We start from the raw sequence: 24,099 nt of genomic DNA, 5'->3' as shown, positions 1-24,099 counted from the left end.
AGATTAGAATAAGGGCCCTCTCAATATTGGAGAGTTGTTTTTAGCCTTTCTCGGTCTGAGCTCTGTATTATGAACTTTTCACTTTGAGAATAAGTTCTGGAGACCACGTTGGTGTAAATGTGCAGGTTTCCTCTGCTCTCTAGTCTTCCTGTGGAGGCTGCCGCTTCCCTTAGGTGCTAAACAGGTTGTTGACTTCAGCATTAAGTGTGATAGCCTCCCTGGCATGGGGGTTGTTTTTGGTCCCCCCGAAAGGGTCAGAGGCCTCAATAGGCTCTCCTGAGTATAAGCACCCACATACAGTGGTTATCAGGTTATAGGCCTCACCAGGCCTTCCTGAATATAGCTTCCACATAACGTGGTTATTAGGTTATAGGCCTCACTAGGCCTTCCTGAATATGAGCTCCCACATGTTGTGGTTATCAGGTCAGAGGCCTCACCAGGCCTTCCTGAAGGTGAGCCAACTCATACTGTATGCGTTTTTCACTCAGCATGGTTTTCAGGTAGTAGGCCTCTCCAGGCCTCCCTGGAGTTTAGTTCCAACATATTTTGAGTTTCCACTTAAGGTGGTCTTCTGGTAACAGGTAGTAGGCCTCTCCAGGCCTCTCTGTAAGTGAACTCCCATGAACTTCCTTAGGCCCTCACAGGCCTCCTCAGTGGTTTGAAACTCAAACACTGGGTAGATCCGTGGATCGAGTAGAGAAACTCCCCTCGCTGGCAAGGGTTGTAAAGCACTATGCTGAGTTATACTCTCCGGGATATCCCGCATTTCAGTCTTAGGTCCTCACAGACCTCCTCAGTGTTTTGAAATGCAAACACTGGGTAGATCCGTGGATCGAGTAGAGAAACTCCCCTCGTTGGCAAGGGTTGTAAAGAACTATGCTGAGTCATACTCTCCAGGATATCCCGTCTCTGAGATCCGGGCCGAGTGGTTAACTGCCTGCTTTGCAGTCACTCGAGTTGGATGCCTTACCTAAAGGCAAGTGTCCAGAGGCTCTGTCTTCAGACAGACAGGAAGTGGCCAGACTTTGTGTCTTATGTAGTGACACCAGGTCAGGCCTGCCTGGTGGCATTTCATGTGGCACGTTCCCCTGAATAGTGACTGGCCGGAGGTCCCTTGGGTCCCCTAGCCACACTCCCTAGAAGTGACCCCTTCTGTTGGAAGTTGTGGTCCTAAGCCTTTGAGCTGGCCCAGATTACCCCCCATTTACTATGTTCTGGCAGTTTCTTGGTTCATTAGCTTGGGCTATGACCGGTAGGGAGTGCTGTCACTGACAGCCCGATGTGACCTAAGGGTGAGTGTTTCTAGTGTTTTCTGAATTACTTGTTCTGACAGTTGTCACTGCCTTTGGGCATGCACTCCCCTCAGCATGGTGGCGTTGGTATATCGTTCCCCATAGCGTCATGATGACGTAGTGTAGAGTTCCCTTTCGAAAGGGAACGTCTCAGGTTACGACTGTAACCTATGTTCCCTGAGAACAGGGAACGAGACACTACGTCTCCCTGCCATGCCTCGGGGCCTGCCTGCAACAGTCCCTTCAGACGATAGGATGTTGTCATGTTTTCAAGGCTCCCTTTTATACATCCTGGTCGCGCGTTAATCAATCAAGCTGATGATTCACGGGCTGTCGCCGGTCAACATGATTGCCGTGAGTTGATATTTGATTTCAGACACCTGTCACGCCTGAGGCGTTCCCCCATAGAGTCATGATGACGTAGTGTCTCGTTCCCTGTTCTCAGGGAACATAGGTTACAGTCGTAACCTGAGACGTTTTTTTAATTAGAAATTCATAAAAAAATTTTTTAAATAAATAATTAAAAAAATGTAACTCAATTGTCATGTTAGGAAAATTTATATTTTGTTCGGGTCAAATGGATTTTGGAATTTTTAAATGATTATTGAATTTTGTGAACACTGCTGAAAACTAAATGCTATATTTATTAATTATTTATAATTTTTTCTGGACATAGATTTTTTCACTGACTCATAAGTCAATTCATATTATTATTGTTATTAATTATTAAAATCATTACATCTCTTTCGTAGTTTTGATAACTGCACCATCCATGGACAACACTTTAAACTGTTTTATTTCTCCCGTGAAAAATTGTGGTGGTGGTGGGGGGGGACAATCCTTGAATATATAGTAGCGGCCTAAATACTTATAATTGTCCAGTACACAAAGTATGGCCCATAATCGCTACACTGATCTGGGCCACACACCTCCCATGCACAATCGGCCCAAATGTTGTCTGCCGTCATGCAGTGCCATCATTGCCACACTTGGCCCACAGTTGACTGACATGATCTGGGCCACACACCTCCCATGCACAATCGGCCCAAATGTTGTCTGCTGTCATGCAGTGCCATCATTGCCACACATGGCCCACAGTTGGCTGACATGATGCATGCCAGTGATTAATGCTTATTTTTCTGCTAACTGTAGTTTAACCATGGACAATAATTGGGAGGACATTTTCAATTACCTTTTAAAGGGTTCATACCCTGCAGAGCTAAATAAAGGGCAGAAGCAAAGCCTAAGGAAATACTCCTCGAAATTCAGGATTCACGGTCAGTATTTACCATCAAAATACGTCTATAATACTGACAGGAATATGCACGTGTTCATATTTTGTATTATTTATTATTGGTTATGTAAATATTCCTTAAAGATGGAGAACTACTCTTTGGCAGTCACAGAAGAGTCATAAAGACAAAGGAGGAGGCTATTAATTTATTTAAAGAATTTCATGCTATTGGAGGACATACAGGAACCTTAAAAACACAAGCTGCCATGTGTTCACGGTTCTACTGGTATGGCATGACAGTGGACATTGACAAATGGGTATGTAGTTTATCTGTTCATCCATAAGCCAAATTTTTTATTTTTTATACGTCTATATCTACATATTAATAGCTATGTGAAACTTACTGTTTGTAATTTGAGCTTTTTTCAAGATATCTGAATATGACCAATGTCAACGGGTGGGACCACCCCTGAATGCAGTTAAAACTCTGGACTGCAACAAGGTCATCATCTTTTGTAATCGACTAGATTTTAACAATGCTAAGCATTATTTTATTTAATCTATTATGCATTCAAATCACTAATAGGTATCTGCTGTTTGGGAGCTCATCGGCTCATTTCACTGGTCCACTCCAAAAAACACCTACTGGGTGTCAGTATATATTGACAGTCACTGACTATTTTTCCAAGTGGGTGGAGGCCTTTCCTCAAAAGACAAAGTCTGCATTGGAAGTAGCCAAAAACCTTTGTACAGTCATTTATAGACATGGCTACCCTAAGCGCATACTGTCAGACCAAGGACGGGAGTTTGTCAATCAAGTAAGCTTCACTTTATGCATTTTGTTCTGATGATGTCATTTGTTATTTGGTGCTCAACAAATAAAGATTTATTGATTGAAATATTTGACAGAAGTATTATAAACCAAATGAAAACCAAATGGAAATAATGTTCTGATTTTTTTTTTTTTTTGTTACATTTTAGATCAACAGCACACTTTGTAAGTGTTACGGCTGCTTACCATCCCCAAACAAATGGGCTTGATGAGAAAACCAGTGATAACATCAAACGGTAAGCATTCATTATTCTTGCGTTTATTTTCAGGGTTTTGTTTATTTGGTAGCTCTTCTGATCATTATTACCAGAGTGTATTGAAAGTTGGTAGTTTCTGTCTTGAAATAATTCTAAAAATTATTTTTCTAGTGCACTTAAAAAGCTTGTTAATGATCAGCAGGATGGCTGATACAAAAAAGCATACCCCTTTATAAACTGTATTTTTATTAAACCAGGGACTATCAAAACAGCATACCCCTTTATAAACTGTATTTTTATTAAACAAGGGGCTTTAAAACAGCATACCCTTCACAAACACTGGTATGCTGTTTTGACAAAGTAGGCTAAATTGACAGACCCCGCTATAAAACTCAACTTCCGGTATGCTATTCTGACAAAGTATGCAGAACACCTGCAACACGCCAGCAGTGCAATTGTAAGGACACATTTGGGCCAAGTCTATTTGCTATGTGGGCGTCTCAGTGCGTGCACTCAATCACTCTGGCGCACGGCTACACTTTGATAGCACTTAGCTTAGCCCAGTTCATTCATTAGGATCCAAACAGAGATGAAGTTAGAAGCGACCAAACACCTCCACGTTTTCCCTATTTAAATACAGTTACACGAGTAGTTACACGACCAAGTATGGTGACACAAAATAAAACGTGGCGCTTTTCTAGGCGGGTAAAAAGGATAACTATAATATATGGCGGCATACATTAAAACATCTTTTTAAAACATCTTTGCGGCACGGATGTACCAATACAAATTAATAAAACATATCCAGTTAACTAGCAGAGCATTCATTTTGTTCGTTTGTCAAATTAGAGTAGTTCTAGCGCTGAAATGTGTTGTTTTTTAAATCAAGTGATCAAAGTGCTCGTTGTTCGATCAGTGAAGCGGATACAGTGTTGTCTTGTGGCTCGCACAGTCTTCACACGGACGCGCGCTTCAATCCGTTGCGGAGACAGAGCTATTCGTTTCGTTCTGGTGAAATCACAACAAAATGTGCAAAACAGATCCACCCACACACACACAATTATGCATACAAATGAACTGGTAGTGCTATTACCATACAGCAAAAAAAGAGGTTGAAATTAGATCAGATCCAGATGGATAAAGCATTCTTGTTTATTTTTGTTACATTTTAATTACATTTTAATCGTACACGTGTGTAACAAAAAGCTTTCTCTGTATTGAGGTTTGACTGTAGTTATAATAATAATAATAATAATAATAATAATAATAATAATAATAATAATAATAATGCAAAAACGTGTACACTTCAAATAAATAAAAAATTATAAACATTGACAAAAAGTATTATTTGAGAATAAATAAAAATATACACTCAAATTCACATCTTAAAAGTTATTAATTTTGTCCAATATATATATATATATATACTGCATATATATGTGCTAGGCCCTCGATACAAAATGATGCCCTTAAAAATTATCCAGAAACGATTAACGGTGAACAGGGAGACAATAGCTGCAGCATTGTTAACTGTTAAGTGTTCTCGACCCAGATGGTGTTGCCTAGACGAGCACGAAGACACGTACCAGTCAACGTGGCACATAGGCTAAAGTTTGTATATATTTTTATATATTTTTCAACCCAGGTGGCGTTGCCTATAGACGAGCACGACAATCCTGGTCCAAACTTTAGCCTATGTGCCACATTGACTCGTAGCCTACACGTCTTTGTGCTCGTCTAGGCAACACCATCTGGGTCCAGAACACTAAACAGTAACTGTGCTATTGTCTAACGTTACCTGTTCACCGTAAATCGTTTCTGGATCATTTTTAAGGGCATCATTCTGTATCGAGGGCCTAGTCTCTCTATATTATTCTGAAATACTGCATTAATTGAAAAATATATTGAAATTGAATTTTTTTTTCTCGATTGGCAAAAAATGGACCATAAATATTAATAAGTACAATAAAAAGAATATCAAAAGAAAACATATTATTAAACAAAATTAGAAATGCCGAATCTGCTTGCTCTGAATATTCTACCCATTCCCTATCATTGTACCAATTTGCCGAAAATGACCGTTTACAGTCGTTTTTATATTGTTGTTTCTTTGGAAACTGCTTTAAACAAACCTGGACTGGCTTGTCTTTACCGAGGTCCTCTGGTACACTCCTGGTACACTATAGTATAGACCTTATGTAGCTCCGCCACTTTTCAGCGCTGCGCTCGTTGTCTTTTGACTTCCGGTCTGTATTTTCACAGCGATTTTACGTATTTATTAATGAACGGCTTGTTTTAAAATCTTCCCGGTCGACTGACATTTGTTTAGTCATCTGCTTTAAACATTATAGTCCTCATGATAACTTTCATTAACTTTACATTAAGTAAATCCACTTCAAAAGCTAATTACTCCTGGACAGCAATGCCATAGAAATATACAGATTGACCGCAAAACGGAAGTTAAGACAATATTCTAAAGATGGCGGCGCCCTCGTTTCTCTGGCGCATAAGGTCTATAGTCCTTGCATTTGGCGGGTTGAGTGACTGGCAGTGCCATTAGCGGGGCTGCATTGTCAGAGTCCACACTGCTTATTTGGAGCTCAGATGAGTCAGAAGAAGTAGCAGCAGGTGTTGTGGGTTCTTTCTTTTTAATCCATTTTCGAATGTCCATTGTGAAATCAACGACATGATGCAATATGCAACCTTGAAATTATTGAATATCCGTTCTACAGTCCGTAGCCGTCTTGTGAACTTTTCTCGTATGAGAAATTTAACGTAATGTTAGGGTGAGCGAGCACGCAAAATCAAACGACAAATCAAAATTCGACTTTGCCTAACAGACTGTCCTTAACTAAATATTATTAATTTAGCTTAATATTCACAAAAATAAGAAAATGTGAAAATGTATTTGGCAAATGTGATTTTTAAATAGCATTTTTTATCAGTAAAAAATCTGAGGCGCCCCCTGTGGCGCCAGCCCTGTTTCTAATATCTTCAGTTGTTGTGTTTACCGAGCTGCTGCGGACACATTTGTAAACGACTTTACTTGGACCCATTGTGTGAGGTGTCTCTTTAATACCGCATGGTTTATAGACATGTTGCTGCTGATTGGGCGGACATTTTTGACACACCCACCAAACAAGAGAAAACGTATCTCAAACCGTACACCGTTTCCAGGAAACATGACGTTCAACCCTGAAACCGTAGCAAAACGTTGTGCACTGGTTTGAGCTTGAACGTGACCCAGCACTATAGCTAGCCTTCCGTTGAAGCTGCCATCTTCCATTTGATCATAACTTTGACTGACGTGTGTTATCAGCCAATTAAATTTTGATAGTGACAGAACGCCCCAGAGGCCCAGCGATGTGCCAGCGGTGTCATCAACATGGGTGGGGGGAGGTTGAAAAATAACATTACGATGCCCAGAAATCAATTTCAATAGTACATTGGAATGAATGAATGAGGCATTTATATAGCGCTTTCATATGTACTACTGTACACCCAAAGCGCTTTACAATCATATCAGGGGATCTCTCCTCAACCACCACCACATTGGGTCATTTTGGGTACATTAGTCATTTAATGAAATCTTCTAACATATATTGTTAGATCTTCCCCTGTATGAGTGATAAGTCATTGGTGTGACGTCATCTCCCCTCTTCGATTGATTGGCTAGAGGAGGAGCTGTCAATCTAGAACTAGTGGACCAATGGTGATGCTTAACCACGCCCTAATTTACATGAAACTCGAACTGCAACATTTGGGAAAGCAAGCGCAAGAACATGGAAAGAAGAGCGAAGAGAAAAACAGCACAAGCGTACAAAAGAGTAAAATAAGCAGAAAATGCAAGAGAGCACAAAGTACAGAGTTAATTAAACCAAGGAAAACATAATTTTAAAGAAAACATGAACATAAGTTTAAGTTTTGTGCAAAATAATTTTGTTTAAAGTTTTTATTCATGCTTGTTTTTTTTTTTAATTCAGGCAGCGTGATCACGTGTATTATATTTTGATCTGTGACCACGTTGTTTGCTATTCTGATCATTTTACATGTTTTAAAATGTTTGATTTCGATTTTTTGATCTGTGACTGCAATACTTTAGATGGGATATTGATCCCATACCCTATTTGTGAATGATAAAACTAAACACATGGAATACAAATTTTGGTATGGGTCACAGACACTTATCTATTCTAATTTAATTTAATTCTAATTAAACATAATGTCGGTTAATGGATAGCTAATGACCATGGATGAAAAGCCCGGAATGAACATCCGTAGTTCACTGACAAGGTAACATTTCTAATTTTCATTTAGTTTAAGTTTTCCACCTAATATTTATATTTTATTTTATTTTATTTAATCTTTATTTCGATTAGCATACATGTTTTTAATAGTTTTAGTTTTAGTCTTAGTTAACTATAATAACATCTACAGAACTGCAGTACACTGTCAGTTATCCAGCTGTTTAAACAAGCCCCGAATATTTACAAATATTCACAAATAATTTAATGCCGGCCTGGGACATAATTTCAGGCCGAGAGTTTCACACTTATCCAGGTCACTCAGTTGTGAAGTGACATCATGCGCGCGATGGGGAGTCAGCTTTCAGGCAAGTTAAAACACACCTTCACTTTCATTTATTTCCTTGACTGTTTCACCTCAGGCATCCTCTATACACTTGAGATGATATTATGGACCAGAACTTCTGTATCAGATTATGCATCTTTTGTGGTAAGATATTTACTTATTTTATTCTCTCTCTTTTATTAGCCTAGTTATTTTGTACACCATCGTTACCTCACTAGCTGCCTATTTCCACTCTTTTGTAAATCTTTTTGCTCCTTTTTGTACGATTTGAAAGCAGTGAATGCAATAAGATTTTATCATCATCTCACCATGTAAAACTGCCTTTACATTCTCTTTATAGTGTAAATTGGTTCAATTTCAAAGCTGTGAAATGAAGTGAAATAATCATGTTGTACATGATGAGTTATTTAAAAAAAAACAGTAGGAATTAGGTTTAAAGCACTTTCAGTTTTAATTTTACTGTAGATTTACATTCTTGTTGATCATAAAAAAATAGGCTAGACATCTAATTTTTGGACCTCATAAGATCAAAACTATATGACCATCTTTTTAAAGTAGGAGCATATTACCAGATATTAAATGGGTGAGGATGAAAAACTGTCCTTTTAGTGCAAGAATAAACTGCAACAAGTATGCACTTCCTTCTCTAAAAGCCCCTCTCAGTCTAATACTGTCACATGAGCTTTCTGCCTTCACACATTTCACACCCAAACACGCATCTATGAGAAAACCACTGCAGAAAATAACTTATAGATGTAGGCTATGACACATTTTCACATAGCTATTCGTATTGAAAATTACACTTAGGAAACCAAACAAACTGTTTTTCACAGTGTAGCATGATCTCAAGTTCTTTTTCTTTCCCTTTTCTTTTCTTTTAATGGTTACAAGACATTTTATGTTATTTGTTTTGTTAATGTTGTCAATTGTCTCTATTGGTGCTACTCAGTGAAATAACCAGCAGCTGCTGATGTTACTAGCATGTATTTTAGCATCGCTGCAATGTTGTTTCATTCAATCAGCAAGCAGGAATGGAAATTTCAATTTTATACATTTTAATTGATTTAGCAACTAGAAATTTGACAGTCTTTTTTTATCACTTCTAAACACTTTAGCATCTCAGTCGGTGATGGCTTTTAACATTGACCCCGTTTCCTGGAAAACCTTCAATGCACCTTCACCTTCACAGAGACAAAATGTTGCCTTTGGCTATAAGATGATACGGAAAGCATCAAGGTGAGAACAACATAACCACAGATAATGAAAAAACAAAACCGCACTACTAAAACAGGGAGAAAGAAACTGTCTTACAAACACAAGCCAACCAGAGTTTTGTAGGCATAGCCTTTAGAGGGGGTCAGTATGAATTAGATTCTACTACACTGATATGGAAAAACCCAGATCATAGCTTTTGTGCTCCATTGCACATAGCAAACAATTATACTGGTTATCAAAATATTTATTGACAGTTTGTGTGTGTCTTCTGAATCTTCATTGTTGAATTATTTATTTGAACTTACATTATTACAGATTATAAGAGAGAGAGAGAGAGAGAGAGAGAGAGAGAGAGAGAGAGAGAGACCATGTTTTGATAGGCTGTAGACAGAAAAAGAACAGAACCTAGATGTACCGCATGGCGGTACAAAATATGACCGCCGCTCAGGCCTGCACTGGCTTTCCACAAAAAAAAAAATGACGTGGAGCAATTTGGCTGTATTGCGTGTTTATGTATATACCTAAAAAAGTAGTAGTATGTGCATGTCTGTCTGTGTGTGTGTGTATATGTGTGTGTGTTTGTGTATGTGTGTGTCTGTGTGTGTATGTATGCGTGCGTACATGTGTGTGCGTGTGTGTGTCTGTGCATGTGGATTTGTATGTGTGTGTATGGTGTGTGTCTGTGCGTGTGGATGTCAGTGTGTGTGCATGCTTGCGTTTGTTTGTAATCCTGCATGTGTGTGTGTGACAGTTAGGGTTGCCAACTTCAGAAAAGGAAAATACGGGACAATCGTGGTTATTTATAGGAAAATGAGGGACACTCAAAATATTTGTACTGTATCACACAGTGTACGTCATTTCAGTGTCTGCAGTTAAGTTTGTGTTTAAAAGGTTATCAGACATAAACACATTTGTATTGCTTAACCTATTTATGTATTTAATTCTAAAAATAATTTTAATGTCATACATGAAAAAAGTCACATTACAAACAAACCATAGTTCAAAATAACAGCATTTATCTAAAATAGAAAGCTTTTTTAACAGTATACACTAGGCTTACAGTTCAAAAGTTTGGGTTTAGTAAGATTATTTTTTGGGGAAAAAAATAAAGAAAGTAATTGCCTACTTTTATTCAGCAAGGATGCATTACATTAATCAAAAGTGACAGTTAAGGTAATGTTACAAAAGCTTTCTATGTACTTTCTAAAAGCTTTAAAACATTAATAATAATCAGAAATGTTTTTTGAGCATATTATTCCCTCAGGTAGATTACATGTTTTCTTGCGTGGCTGGATGTTAGACTCATGAACAATAATCACGTTGTTTGCATTCGCCAAAATTGATTAGCCGAAATCAAAACGTGGACAGTGAAAGGAAATTACCGTTAGCGTGAGACGAGTCCGGCTTGAAGCGGAAGCGACCAGACGGCAGAGGATGTTCGCAAATCAAACAATGATTTGTCTCAAAACAGTGATTAAAAAAAGCTGTGATTGGATGATGACAGGTGTCGGTGATCATTCTCAAGTGTCGTGGTCAGCGCTGCTGTTGCTGTTGTATCAGTCAGTGGTTTATCAGCTTGTCAAAAAACGGGACACGGGAGGTCACGCACGGGACAAATAAATTAGGCCCAAAATACGGGACGTCTAATTCGGGACAGTTGGCAACCTTAGTGACAGTATCATCCTAAACCAGCAACCCTTCGCTCAACACCACCATCTACAGGCCGATGAGTGTACAGTCACTAAATGTGCACATAAATGAATTTATTTTATACCCCCCCATGGATGAAATTCTACGAAACTTAGCATACCCCCAGAGGATGTCAAGTTAATCATACACATGAAATATGGTGCAGTTCTGAACATCTCAACTGAAGATAGGGGCAATTAAAGCAGAATAATATTGCATTTTCATTTTTTTATGGGAGGGGCGCAAATCACAAATGAGTAATTATGGGCTAGGTTGATGTGGGCCCTTAAGAGCAACATACCATAAAAATGTCTTCATCCTCGGTGCCACGGTTCAGGTAGTTATTTAGGAAAAACTGCATTTTTTGGGTTTGGGGGGGCCCAGTGCGGGGGGGGGGGGGGGGGGAGTGGCCCCCGGGGACCAAACGAATTTTTTCCGTAAAAGTCTAGTGGGGCTACATGCCCACCAAATTTCATGTTCCCCGGTTTTTCGGTGTCCCTGGTATCGTTGACGAAAAAATTCAGTAGATGACGAAAAAAAAAAAAAAAAACTTTGACAATAGATTATGGGCTAGGTTGATGTGGGCCCTTAAGACCAACATACCATAAAAATGTATTCATCCTCGGTGCCACGGTTCAGGTAGTTATTTAGGAAAAACTGCATTTTTTTGGTTTTGGGGGGGCCCAGCGCGGGGGGGGGGGAGTGGCCCCCGGGGACCAAACGAAACTTTTCCTTAGAAGTCTAGTGGGGCTACATGCCCACCAAATTTCATGTTCCCCGGTGGTTCAGTGTCCCTGGTATCGTTGACGAAAAATTTACGGGGCCCCAGCGCGGGGGGGGGGGGGGGGGGAGTGGCCCCCGGGGACCAAACGAAATTTTCCCGTAAAAGTCTAGTAGACCAACATACCATAAAAATTTCTTCATTCTCGGTGCCACGGTTCAGGTAGTTATTTAGGAAAAACTGAATTTTTTTGGGTTTGGGGGGGCCCAGCGCGGGCGGGGGAGTGGCCCCCGGGGACCAAACGAAATTTTTCCTTAGAAGTCTAGTGGGGCTACATGCCCACCAAATTTCATGTTCCCCGGTGCTTCAGTGTCCCTGGTATCGTTGAAGAAAAATTTACGGGGGCCCCAGCGCGGGGGGGGGGAAGTGGCCCCCGGGGACCAAACAAAATTTTTCCGTAAAAGTCTAGTAGACCAACATACCATAAAAATGTCTTCATCCTCGGTGCCACTGTTCAGGTAGTTATTTAGGAAAAACTGCATTTTTGGGGGTTTGGGGGGGCCCAGCGCGGGTTTGGGGGGGCCCAGCGCGGGGGGGGAGTGGCCCCCGGGGATCAAACGAAATTTTTCCTTAGAAGTCTAGTGGGGCTACATGCCCACCAAATTTCATGTTCCCCGGTGCTTCGGTGTCCCTGGTATCGTTACGGGGGCCCCAGCGCGGGGGGGGGAAGTGGCCCCCGGGGACCAAACGAAATTTTTCCTTAGAAGTCTAGTGGGGCTACATGCCCACCTAATTTCATGTTCCCCGGTGTTTCGGTATCCCTGGTATCGTTGACGAAAAATTCAGTAAGGTGACGAAAAAAAAAAAAAAAAAAATCTTTGACAATCCCTATATGACCGCTTTCGCTAGCTACGCTAGCGGCGGTCATAATAAAGCTTCACACTGACAAATTATAGACACGGTCTATGCCCGAAATAGCAAGAAACCATATTACTCGCACTTTTTCTGCTGTATTTATGCTTTGTGTTGGCCCGGAGTGGCAACATGCTTTTCTGCACGTGTGTGTGAAGTATGTAGAGAAAACGTCTCAGGTTACGACTGTAACCCTAGTTCTCTGAGTAGGGAACGAGACGATGCGTCAATGACGCTTTGGGAACGCCCATGCGTGATTGCGTCTGAAGCACTTCTGTCAACTAATAATGACAGATGTCTGTTATATTTACTAATCGGTCCAAAGGAGACAACAAAACACGGAAAAGAACGACTTCTTTTCACGAGAGTATAAGATAAATGCGCTAGAATGGCAGCACATCAACCAACAGTGTTGGGGAGTAACTAGTTACATATTTCGTACTTTAATTACAAAATAATAAATGTAATCAGTTACAGTTACTGAGAAAAAAATGTGTAGGCTGAATTAAATTAGTTACTTATGAAAATCTTAATGATTTCAAAGGGGGTTACATCTTGAATATTTTCTGTAAAAATCTAGGATGTGTTGAATAATATTAATTTGTTGCTTTGCTTGTTTTTGATGTGCATGATGCCTCCTGCTATTTAAAGGCCATTTTGTAAAGCGATGCTATTCTGATTGGCTCTCTTGTTTGAGTTTGCATTGCACCATGTCTGCCAATTACATCAATCCACATTGATGCTTAAAGCTTTAGGGTCCAATCTGTCTGAGAGTTGCCACCATGACGAGTGATAAAAATGTGTTCCAGTGCTGGAAATTAAAAAATAATTTAATTCAGAAATCTGTATTTAAGCTCAGAACAATCTCAAAGTAAAAAGAGGTGCTAAAGTGTGATTTTATATTGGCTGTGCTTTGTGCTCATCTGCTTTTCTGTAATATGCATTATTAGTATGGTGTTTACTGAGTTTGATAATATCATTTATTTATTTTAATATCAGTCTAATGTAGGGGTCGGCAACCTTTTTGTCATAAAGTGCATTTTTAAGTTTCCGAGTTCATCACTGTGCCACAACACACACATAGCCTATATATATATATATAAATATTCTGATTTCCGATTTTTCGTTGAGTTTGACCTGCCGATACCGATTTTAGCCGATTCCGATTTCATTTTTTCTAACCACTTTACAGCACACACAAATATTTATTTTATATATATATATATATATATATATATATATATATATATATATATATATATATATATATATATATATATATATATATATATATATTTTTTTTTTTTTTTTTTATATAAAATACCATATCCTTTTACCCAAACTGAATAATAAAAACAAGTTTAAATGGGTACATTTTATATAAATATTTTTAAGTCTTTATTTTCTTTTCTGACATAACCTAATCCAGTTCTTGTTAAAACACAATAGAAATGCACATTTTGTGCATTTTGGGCACTTTTGTTTGAAATCATATTTATTTTGTCCATCAAATGTGTTCTTTCACTTTAATTGAGCGTGGTGTGAATGCACTCATTGATTAACATGCATGCTGAAAAAAAATATGCGTGAAACGGCCGTAATTCACGAGGTTTCCTACATGTGCGTTCCGTGTGCACGTGTGATGCTGATGTTGCGCAATATTAAAGGCACAATATGTAACTTTTTTGCTTTAAAAATAGCAAAAATCACTATATCTATGTTATATATATTTTTTTAGTTGTGTACTTACATTATCCCGACTGTTTCCAACAACTTTCAAACCAGGAGAAATTTGTATTCGAATTTAATTCGAAGACACGTCCCGTTTCTTTATTTCCGTTTTGTCGCAGTCAATGGCGTCATATCCGCGTTCTCCTTGGTTTCCGCTCGTACTGCCATAGCAACCAGAGCTATGAACCAGAGCCGTCTGATAGTAACCAAAGCGACAGACGTGGACCACTGTGTAGTTCGTACTGTCTATCTACACGCTGTTGTTGTTTCGTTCAAACATTATCGACCATGGCAAGCAGACTTTGGATAAAAAAGGAGAACTAAAACGAGAATCAATATCAGCGCAGTGTTTTCGAGATGCCGAGAGCTCCACGTCCGAGACTTCGACCGCTCCTACATGTACTTTATTAAACAGGTGAGCACATTTACATAAAACTAATCAATGTTTTATAGTTCAACAATGATAAAATGTTAGAATATGATCTGTATGTTATTCTAATGTTGATCTAGCTTACTGCTAGTCTCATACAGACAAACTAACACATTAATTTAAACACATTCAAATGCAGTTTAGTGTGATAGTGTAATGTTAGACCAAATGAAACAGCGCTGCGTTACCTCACAAGTTTAATTTGTCTAATAAACTGACCTGTGAGTTGTAATTCTGCACTCGCGTGTAGTTCGGTAGAATGTAATGTCCATATTCCTTTTATATCTGCGGGACTCGCGTTGTGTGTGGAGCTAATAGCTGTCTCTTAGCAATCCCGAACTGCTTCATATCACAGTCATGATAAAAACATCAATGTATTCAGTCATCCATAAACATTATTAGATCGGTCGGCTTGACGTTTACGACAAGATCCATAATTCTTAGCAAATGTTGCATCATCAAACTACGCCTTTGTTACTGTAAAGAGGTTAGCGACGCCTAGCGGCGAAAAATTCCATACTGTCCGTTTAATCATGGGGAGCCCGACTGCATTTGAACGGCATAAAATCGGTATATGTCAGACTGACCGGCCGGTCACCGGTCATGGCAGATCACGTGAAAATCGGCCAATTCCGGTCACCAGCGGATCAATCGGTGCATCTCTACTCCTAACTTAATAAAATAAGCTTTTTTTACTATGAGGAATTATTACATCAAAATGTAGATCTGTGTGCCGGTAGACTACATTATCAGAATGAAATACATACAATTCTCTCGCATTTGCTTGTGTGCCAGCGATTAACCCTCCGCGTACCAGTGTTGGCACGCGTGCCTTAGGTTGCCGACGTCTGGTCTAATGCATTAAGCCATGTTAACGTTTCAGATCGTCCCCGAGGACGCAGGTTTCGTGACATCATCGCGTACAAAAGAAGTCCCATTTCATTGGCTAGGCGCCAACCAATAAACTGCTCCTTTGAACACCCCCGACCCCCTTTCTCTCTCTCCATCACTGAGTTTCAAGTGCACAAGTTAGTTTTGCATCAAATATATCACGAAAAGAGTAGCAAAAGTCAAGGCGTGAAATTTAAAATTGCAGTGACAGATTTGAGAAGTTGCAAGTGATGCGCGGCCATATTGGAGATACTCGGATGTAAACAACAGCATGGATTGCACTGTTTTGTGTACTACTGAACACATTGTTACACTAATTTATGATGTCTAAACCATGGAAAAAAAACATGTGGAAGCTGCTAAATCATATACTGTAGAGAAGGACTTAGTAAGCAGGAAAGAGCACGACATTTTGACAAACTAAAGTTAATATGTGGTAAAGATCCGAACGAGCTATAGCTTCTCAGTCGTGCACTGACCACCCGACAATTCTTCCTTCTGTTTCTTATTCCGACATAGGCTACATTCAGAGTGTCAGTCCAAATTCAATTTTTGTTCATATACGATTAAAATCTGATCAGAATTGGCTAACGTGAACAGCAAAAAAATCACATGAAATCCGTTTCAAGCTACATCCATATGTGGTTTGAAATCCTATTCAAATCACATCAGGAAATCCGCTTCAGTCTGAACGCTCTGATCGGATTTTGCGTGGTTTATGTGACATTCTCACGCCACGTAAAATGTAAACGTCAGATGTTGTTATAGGAAACATTATAAAAGTCGCTGCCGAAACAAGGCTGTGGTGTTGCAAAGTGCCGGACGATCAGCATAATTTGAAACTGGCGGAGACAAGAACGCGGATAAAAAGCTGTGCACACCAGCCTCCTACAGTTCTGCAGCAGGCACAAGGCGTAGTAGTCCAGCGCGGCGGCTACACATTTCCATGTTGTAAAATTTAAATAAGACAACATCTGTATTGCAAATGCAAACCCCTCCATCAACGTCATTGCCTTAGAAACCATTGCAGATATTCCGGAAAGCGAAAGAGCTGCATGGACACACAAACAGTTGTGATACACAGTGTGGACATCATTTTAGATCAGATTCCGATCGGATACAAAAATAATCGGATTTGGACTGACAGTGTGAACGTAGCCATAGTGAACTAGGCTACTTTACGTCAACATTTTAGCCATAGTCAACGCTTTATTTACACATGTGGTTGATGAGCTGATGCAGTGCCTCTCTCAATCACAAACACCTTCTTTCATCAGTTTTTTGCACTCTTCTCTTTAACTTTTGGCAGTCTATAGAACTCCAAATGTTTTTCCCCAGTGTGACCGATTAGTACAGACCAAAACACAACCATTTTCCAGCAGCAATAATCAGCCAAATTTGCTAGTCCATTCAGTTCAATATTAACACACTGACAACATTGTATTCAAAATCTAAAATATTTTTTATAGCACTTTTTAATGTGTGATTGTGTAAAAGTGTTCACGAGATACCAGCCTTTCGTGAACTGTGTGCTCGGAGGGGAGGGGCTGTGTGTGTGTGTGTGTGTGTGTGTGTGTGTGTGTGTGTGTGTGTGTGTGTGTGTGTGTGTGTGTGTGTGTGTGTGTGTGTACGTACTGTATTGCATGTGAAAAGACGGATGTGACAGCTTGAGCAGACTCCCAAATGTACTCTACTACAACTCTTCCTCTTCTCAACATGGACTGCGGGGGCGGGTTTACGTAAATTTTAGGGTTAGTGATGTCACTAACCTGGGAGGAATGTCGTGTAGTCCCTACCAGCCGTTTGTTGTAGTCCTTAAAAATCGATTTCTTTAAAAGCAAATATCTTCCTTTGCTTTGAACTTTGAGTGCTGTATCTAAAGTTAGATATGTGAAATCATAATCAACCACCCCTTTAAACAGGGTAATCTGTAACCTATTACATTTCCAAAGAAGCCTTCCCAACACTGTCTAGCAATAATGATCTGGTCTGACCCCAATCTGAGTGAAGCAATGTCTTTATTTAAACAACAACAAAAGATCTTTACCTGGACGATGAAGAAATAACAAATGCAGAAAAACTATGGAGAGAGAATTGTGTCTTTATTACATGCAAGAAAATAAATTATCTGAGAGAGAAAAAAAAGTTTGAGAGAAAAAGTTATTACACTGAGAGCAAAAAAGCATTTTATGAGAGAAATAATAATATTTGAGACTAAAAAAAGTTTTGAGAGAAAGTATTTTCTCAGAACAAAAAAAATATAAATTAGAATTTTTTAATCATTTCTGAGAAAAAAAAATCTCTCTCAAAATACAAAAAAAAAAAAAACTCTCATATATATATTTTATATATTTTTTGCTACCAGTGTGAAAACATTTTCTCTCAAAACGCTTTTCTTTGCTCTCGATGCAATTTCTTGCTCTCGTGTCAGGATTCTGCTTTGACTGTGAGAATTGTGTCATGGGTGGGGCCACGTTCCTATTGGCCAGTCGGGTGAGCATCGTCTTGTCTTGGGAGTCGAACTGAATCATTATACCATTGTTCGGTTCACCGGCATAGATGCCGCTTCTGCCTTAGTAGTTGGGCACGGACACTCCAATGTTTGGGTAAGATGATTCATGGTGATCTTAGATCACGTATTGCCTGTGATAATTAATGCGATATTGCTCAGCTTGTCAGTGAACTACGACTCTAAAACTTTTTCTCTCAATTTTTTTTTCTCTCATAAAATGCTTTTTTGCTATCAGTTTAATAACTTTTTCTCTCAAACATTTTTTTCTCTCTCAGATCATTTATTTTCTTGCATGTAAAAAAGACACAATTCTCTCTCCATAAAAAACAAGCTAGGAAAATATGTAGGCACTGGAGATGCAATGACTCAATGCAAGTCGGCTCAGGGATGCAGATAAGAGAAAGCCTGACACCTTGTGGAATTTCTTTGAAGGACAGGTAAAGTTAAATGTGAACTTCAGAATCCACAGGCTCCATCTCATGCAATATAGACAAAAACCAAAAGAGATCATCGACGACTCCATGGCTAGAGCCAGAACTTTAGCACTGAAATGCCAATTCACTGACAATAAGCTCAATGACCGTTTAGTCAAACTTATCATTGCCAGTACTCCTTTCGATGCTTTGAGAATCAACTTATACAGCAAGCCTAAAGGTCACCCCATTGCCGATATAAGCAAAGGGGCAAAAAAATGCAGCCTTCACAGCTGTTAATGAACAGATACAACACCTTGGTATGTCACACACTGAAATTGTCCATGCTGTAACAAAAGGACAACATGTCAAAACTGTGACACAAACTACAAGCCAAGGCAGTGCCCTGCATACAAGGCCGTAACCAGGGTTTGAAAATTAGTGAGGTCCGAGGTGAGGTGCAGGGCCGGATTAAGAATTCAGAGGCCCCTGGGCACAATCAATGTCTTGTAGGCCCCCCCTTAGGCAGGCCTAATGTATAGTTTGTCCAAGGACATTTTAATTTTGCATTAAGAGTTTTAGTTTACTGACTTAAAAGGAACTTTGTTGTACTATGCTGGAGTAAAGTTCATAAATGATAGATCTTTCCCATATAGGATTTTGTAAAACTATGTTGGGTAAACCTCTGTCCCTCTAGGGGGGTTCGGGGGCATGCTCCCCCGCAAGAAAATTTTGTACATTTTAAGGTTAAATGCATCAATCTGGTGCTCTTTGAGAGCTCAAAATTAAGAGCTTCAACGGGCTTCAACCCATGAACTGTGCACAAATAAAAAACATTGACTTGTACCTGGACATTAAAGGGGGCTCAAACATATTTTTTAGTTATGATATGGAGTTTCAGTCTACATTACATTATAACTGGTGTTTTAGTATGCCAAACAATTAGTATAATAATATAATAATGATTTCTATAATTATTCCTATGACATAAAATCCATATAGCCTAATAAATGAAAATGAATATTTCAAAAGTATATTTTACATTACACTATAGGAAAATTACAATACTTTTGTCCTAATGTCTTCACTTGCAAGAAATAAACCCTTTGATCGCGTGAGCAAAGTGCGCACTTTTCTTTAAATCACGCAGCACAAACATAATGCCTATATAGGATACTTAAAGTCTTGTGCTGTTTTATAAAGCACAAAACCATATCACGGTTTCGATATTAGTTCGTTGGCAAAATATAACGCTAGAGACCTTTATGTTAGGCTATACATTTTACATCTCATGTGTATTGGGAAAAGGGAGAAGAGGGAGAAGAGCGAGTTCGGCAAAAGGCGGATTCGAACTCGAGTCGAACGCGTCAAAAGCTACTTAGTTTCAAGCACCTCACGCACGCCCAACGACCCGTGCAACTGTAGCTATTTAGTTGTGGGTGCCTTTTTTGCTAAAAAGACAGGCACTTAGTGCAAATTATACGCGCCATTATCGGAAATGTAAAAGAAAAAAAAGTTTATTGGCACTTTTTGGTCATTTCATGACTTTCAAATTGACATCAACTACGATGCTGTTGCATCATGCTTGTAGTTTCTTTTGCGCTTTATTTATAAATTATAATAAAGTGACATAAAGCGCTCTGCCGCATTTTTTACAGTCTATGCTCACAACACGCTCTCAAGCCCCGTTCACTGATCTACCTTCTCGCAGCGACATAAATTGCAAACACACATATGACGCGGTTTAAACGGCTAATTAATCATTCAGAGAGCTTGAAATTTTATTTTTGAATATAAAAAAATGACCGAGGTCCGGACCTCGGTGACCTCATAGCTGGCTACGGCCATGCCTGCATACAATGATATATGCTCTAAAAAGAACAGACAACAGAGACAGCTATCCAGCCAGTGCAGAAGAAGGAAGTCATGAACATGCAACAGATGCCAAAGCCACATTAACCCATGGAAAGACCACAAACACAAAGATGAGCTCAGCATTAACGTTCTAGACAGCACTAAAGACAGTTTATACATGCCAAAAACAGTTTGACTCCATCAACATCAGTGCAAAATGCATGCATAGCATCCATGTGAAACCACCCAGAGATGAGGCATATACAACTCTGAATATTAAACTACCTCTCTTGCAAGGACATGAATACACGCTTCACCTGAAAATAGATAACGGGGCATCTGGAAACACACATCCACTGCCTACATTCAAACAGATGAATGGTGCATCACCACAAAGCATGGACATCTAAAACCAGTATCCAATGCAAAACTAATGTCATGGTGATGTAATCCCCTGCTTTGGAACCATCAACATCCCATGCCATTACAAAAAGTGCAGATGGAAAAATGCAAAGTTCTATGTCATTGACATATCTAGCCCAGCTGTGTTTGGACTACCCAAGTGAGCTCCTCAGCCTTGTGACAGTAAATGTTGATTCGATGGCTGAAAGAGAAAACAATGGACATGAGGGAAAACAAACAAAAGAGAGTATCCGACAACACAGTTTTTTTTAAATAAAATTGGCAGTTTCAATGGCACAGTAAAGCTCATCCTAAAGGAAGGTGCCAATCTATTCGTCGACCCACCATGAAATGCAGTCTCACATCAAGAACAAACTTCAAAATGAGTTGAACAAACTTGTCGATCAAGGAGTCCTGCGAAAAGTGGACGAGCACACAGATTGGTGGTTTTGTCTTGCCTTCAGCACAAAGAAAGAAGGATCACTTCGAATCTGCCTAGACCCACATCCTAAATGCAACTTAACCCAAAATGTGCAAATGCAAAAGTGTTCGGCAAGCTAGACACAAAAGCCGGAACCTTGTCGATAAATCTTGACAGGGAGTCACAAATTCTAACTACGTTCCGTACTCCTTTTGACAGATACTGCCAGAGACATTTTTTTCAGTTTGTCCCAAGACCATTTATGTGGAGCTGACAAGGGATCACGACAGAAATCTGATAAGCCTAATGGAAAGAGCTGTGAAACAGGTCTGGTGTTTAACAGTGACAAGCGTATCATCAAGCATATCATTCTTTTGCAACCTGTACAAAGACAAAGGCATTAGGCCAGATCCAGCCAAAGTCCACGATATACTAAAAATGCTAACACCTCAAAGCAAAGGTGACCTTCATTGATTCATGGGCATGCTAAACTACCGGTAACCCTACATACCAAAGTTTTGCGGATAAAGCCCACAATCTGAGAGGATTACTGAAAAGTGACTCACAATAGATACGGGACACTGATTATTAGAAATGCTTCGATGACCTAAAGACAACAGTGTCAGTTGATGCTTGCTTTACGTTATACAATCCAGCGACCACCCTCACAGTGGAGGTAGATTCTCAGAACTGAGACTGCAAAAGACCCCAAGCTCAGTGCACTAATAGAAATTATCCATCAGAGATGGCCAGACAGAATTCAAGACCTGCCAAAAGACCTACGCAGCTAATGGCCTTTCCGAGATGAATACCATAGAAGCAGGAGTTGTATTTAAGGGCAGACAAGTGCTTATCCATGCTAATCCATGACCAACGCAATGACATTCTGACTCAAGTCCATGCAGCCCACCAAGGTATCGAAAAAACATGCAGGTTGGCTTGAGAAAATGAGTTTATATTGGACAAAGATAAATAAAAACACAGACCTGTAATGCTGCCTGAATCATAATCATACATTGTTTGTTCGTTGGCTAGAGGAGAACTGAGCGACTGAGCCTGAGGTTCCCTTTCGTCAGCAGGGAACTCCGACGCCTCGTCGGGGGAGTTCCCCTGACGAATTGGGATCACGCTAGGGAGACCAATTGCCTTCGAGTGAATTAAAACGAGCCAATGATCATTGGCATGCAAGGTTTGCATTCCGCGGCCCGCCTACCAGTGCGGGTATAAGGCGGAATCAAGCGCATACACAAACGCTTTCTGCTTCGGAGCCGACCGGTTGTGTCCTCTCTGAGTGAATGAGTTTTAAGATTGTATTTATCTTACGCTCTATGAGTCTGCTGTTTCGGGAAGGGACCTCTCTGTGTTGGTGAAACGGCGTTTCAGCGACCGCGCGATTTCCTGTCTGCCGGCTGCGTCTACACACTTGTTAATTCAAAAGCTATTTTTACAGCTGGTAAACGGTTGAGTGCGCACAGCGGGCTTGCAGTTTCCCCGCTGTGTCGCCGCGTTGGGTCCCTGTGTGCTTCAGCACAATAAAGAGAGTAATTTCTTCCTGAAAGAGCAACACGAGTGAAGATCGCGTCCTTTTCAGGATGACGTTTCACTCGTGTGTTTCTGGATGCGATCGTTCCTGTCCTTATTTGACGGCCACATTCATTGTTTCACGTGCCTAATCAGTGTGTGAAACTGCGTTCGTGGGTGGTTCATGTTCTCTCATGAGTGCATGACCACGTCGGCACGTTGTTCGTCTCCCCTTTTTAAAGGCTCGAGCCGCTCAGCGTGCCGTGTGCCGTCGAGCGCCGGTTGACAGCGTGGGTTGTCACGGCAACCCAACGCGCGTCGTTCGGCGCTCAAGATGCATGGTCAAGATCAAGACTCGCGTGCCTCTATGAGGTGAGTCCCTTTGCTTGTTTCCCGATCTAGTTTCTCTTCTGGTGCACCAGGAGAGGGCTACTTTGGCAAATAACATTGGTGATCTGAGGGTTACAGTGCGGAATGTCTCGCCAGGTGAAAGACCCTCACGAGCTTCCCACTCCTCTAGCGCATCACAAACATGCTGAGACTGTGTTCGTGGGTGGTTTGTGCTCTCTACATGAGAGCATGACCACGTCGGCACGTTGTTCGTCTTGCCTGAGGGCTTGAACGCTCAGCATGCCGTGTGCCAGCGATGGCCACGTTCACCGTCTTGCATGCCTGGTTGACGGCCATGATCGCTGTTTCACATGCCTAATCAGTGTGTTGAGACGGCGTTCATGGGTGGTTCATGTTCTCCCAGGAGTGCATGACCACGTCGGCACGTTGTTCGCCTCCCCTTTCTCGTAAAGGCTTGAGCCGCTCAGCGTGCCGTGTGCCGTCGAGGCTTTGAGTGGGATTTTGGTCCTTATCATGAGGGACCAAGCATTTCATTCAGGGCCCCAGGGGAGGACAGATGTCGATTGCTACATCGGAGAGAGGGCTGTTATACTCTGAAAATGATGCTGAGTTCCTACTGTAATGGTGTGTTCTCATGCTGAAGGTTCAGACTTGACAGCCACACTTCCTGGGTCTAAAGTGCCTAGATGTGTGTGAAAAATTTTGGCAGTATGGAAGTATTTTGGTGCCAATATGGCAAGCCAAACATGCCTAAATCTGCAGAAGTTTTTCCTCTCTCACTACCCCTGCACATTCAGTGCACGTGGGTAGTTCTAACTCGGAGTAGAGCTGCGCTTTATGACTGGCCGTGATTAGTCACAGCGCTGGCCTTCGGTCAGACGATGTCCACAC

This window comes from Scardinius erythrophthalmus (genome assembly GCF_964197995.2).
Source record: "Scardinius erythrophthalmus genome assembly, chromosome: 18".
Taxonomy (NCBI): domain Eukaryota; kingdom Metazoa; phylum Chordata; class Actinopteri; order Cypriniformes; family Leuciscidae; genus Scardinius; species Scardinius erythrophthalmus.
Note: the sequence above shows the minus strand (reverse complement) of the source record.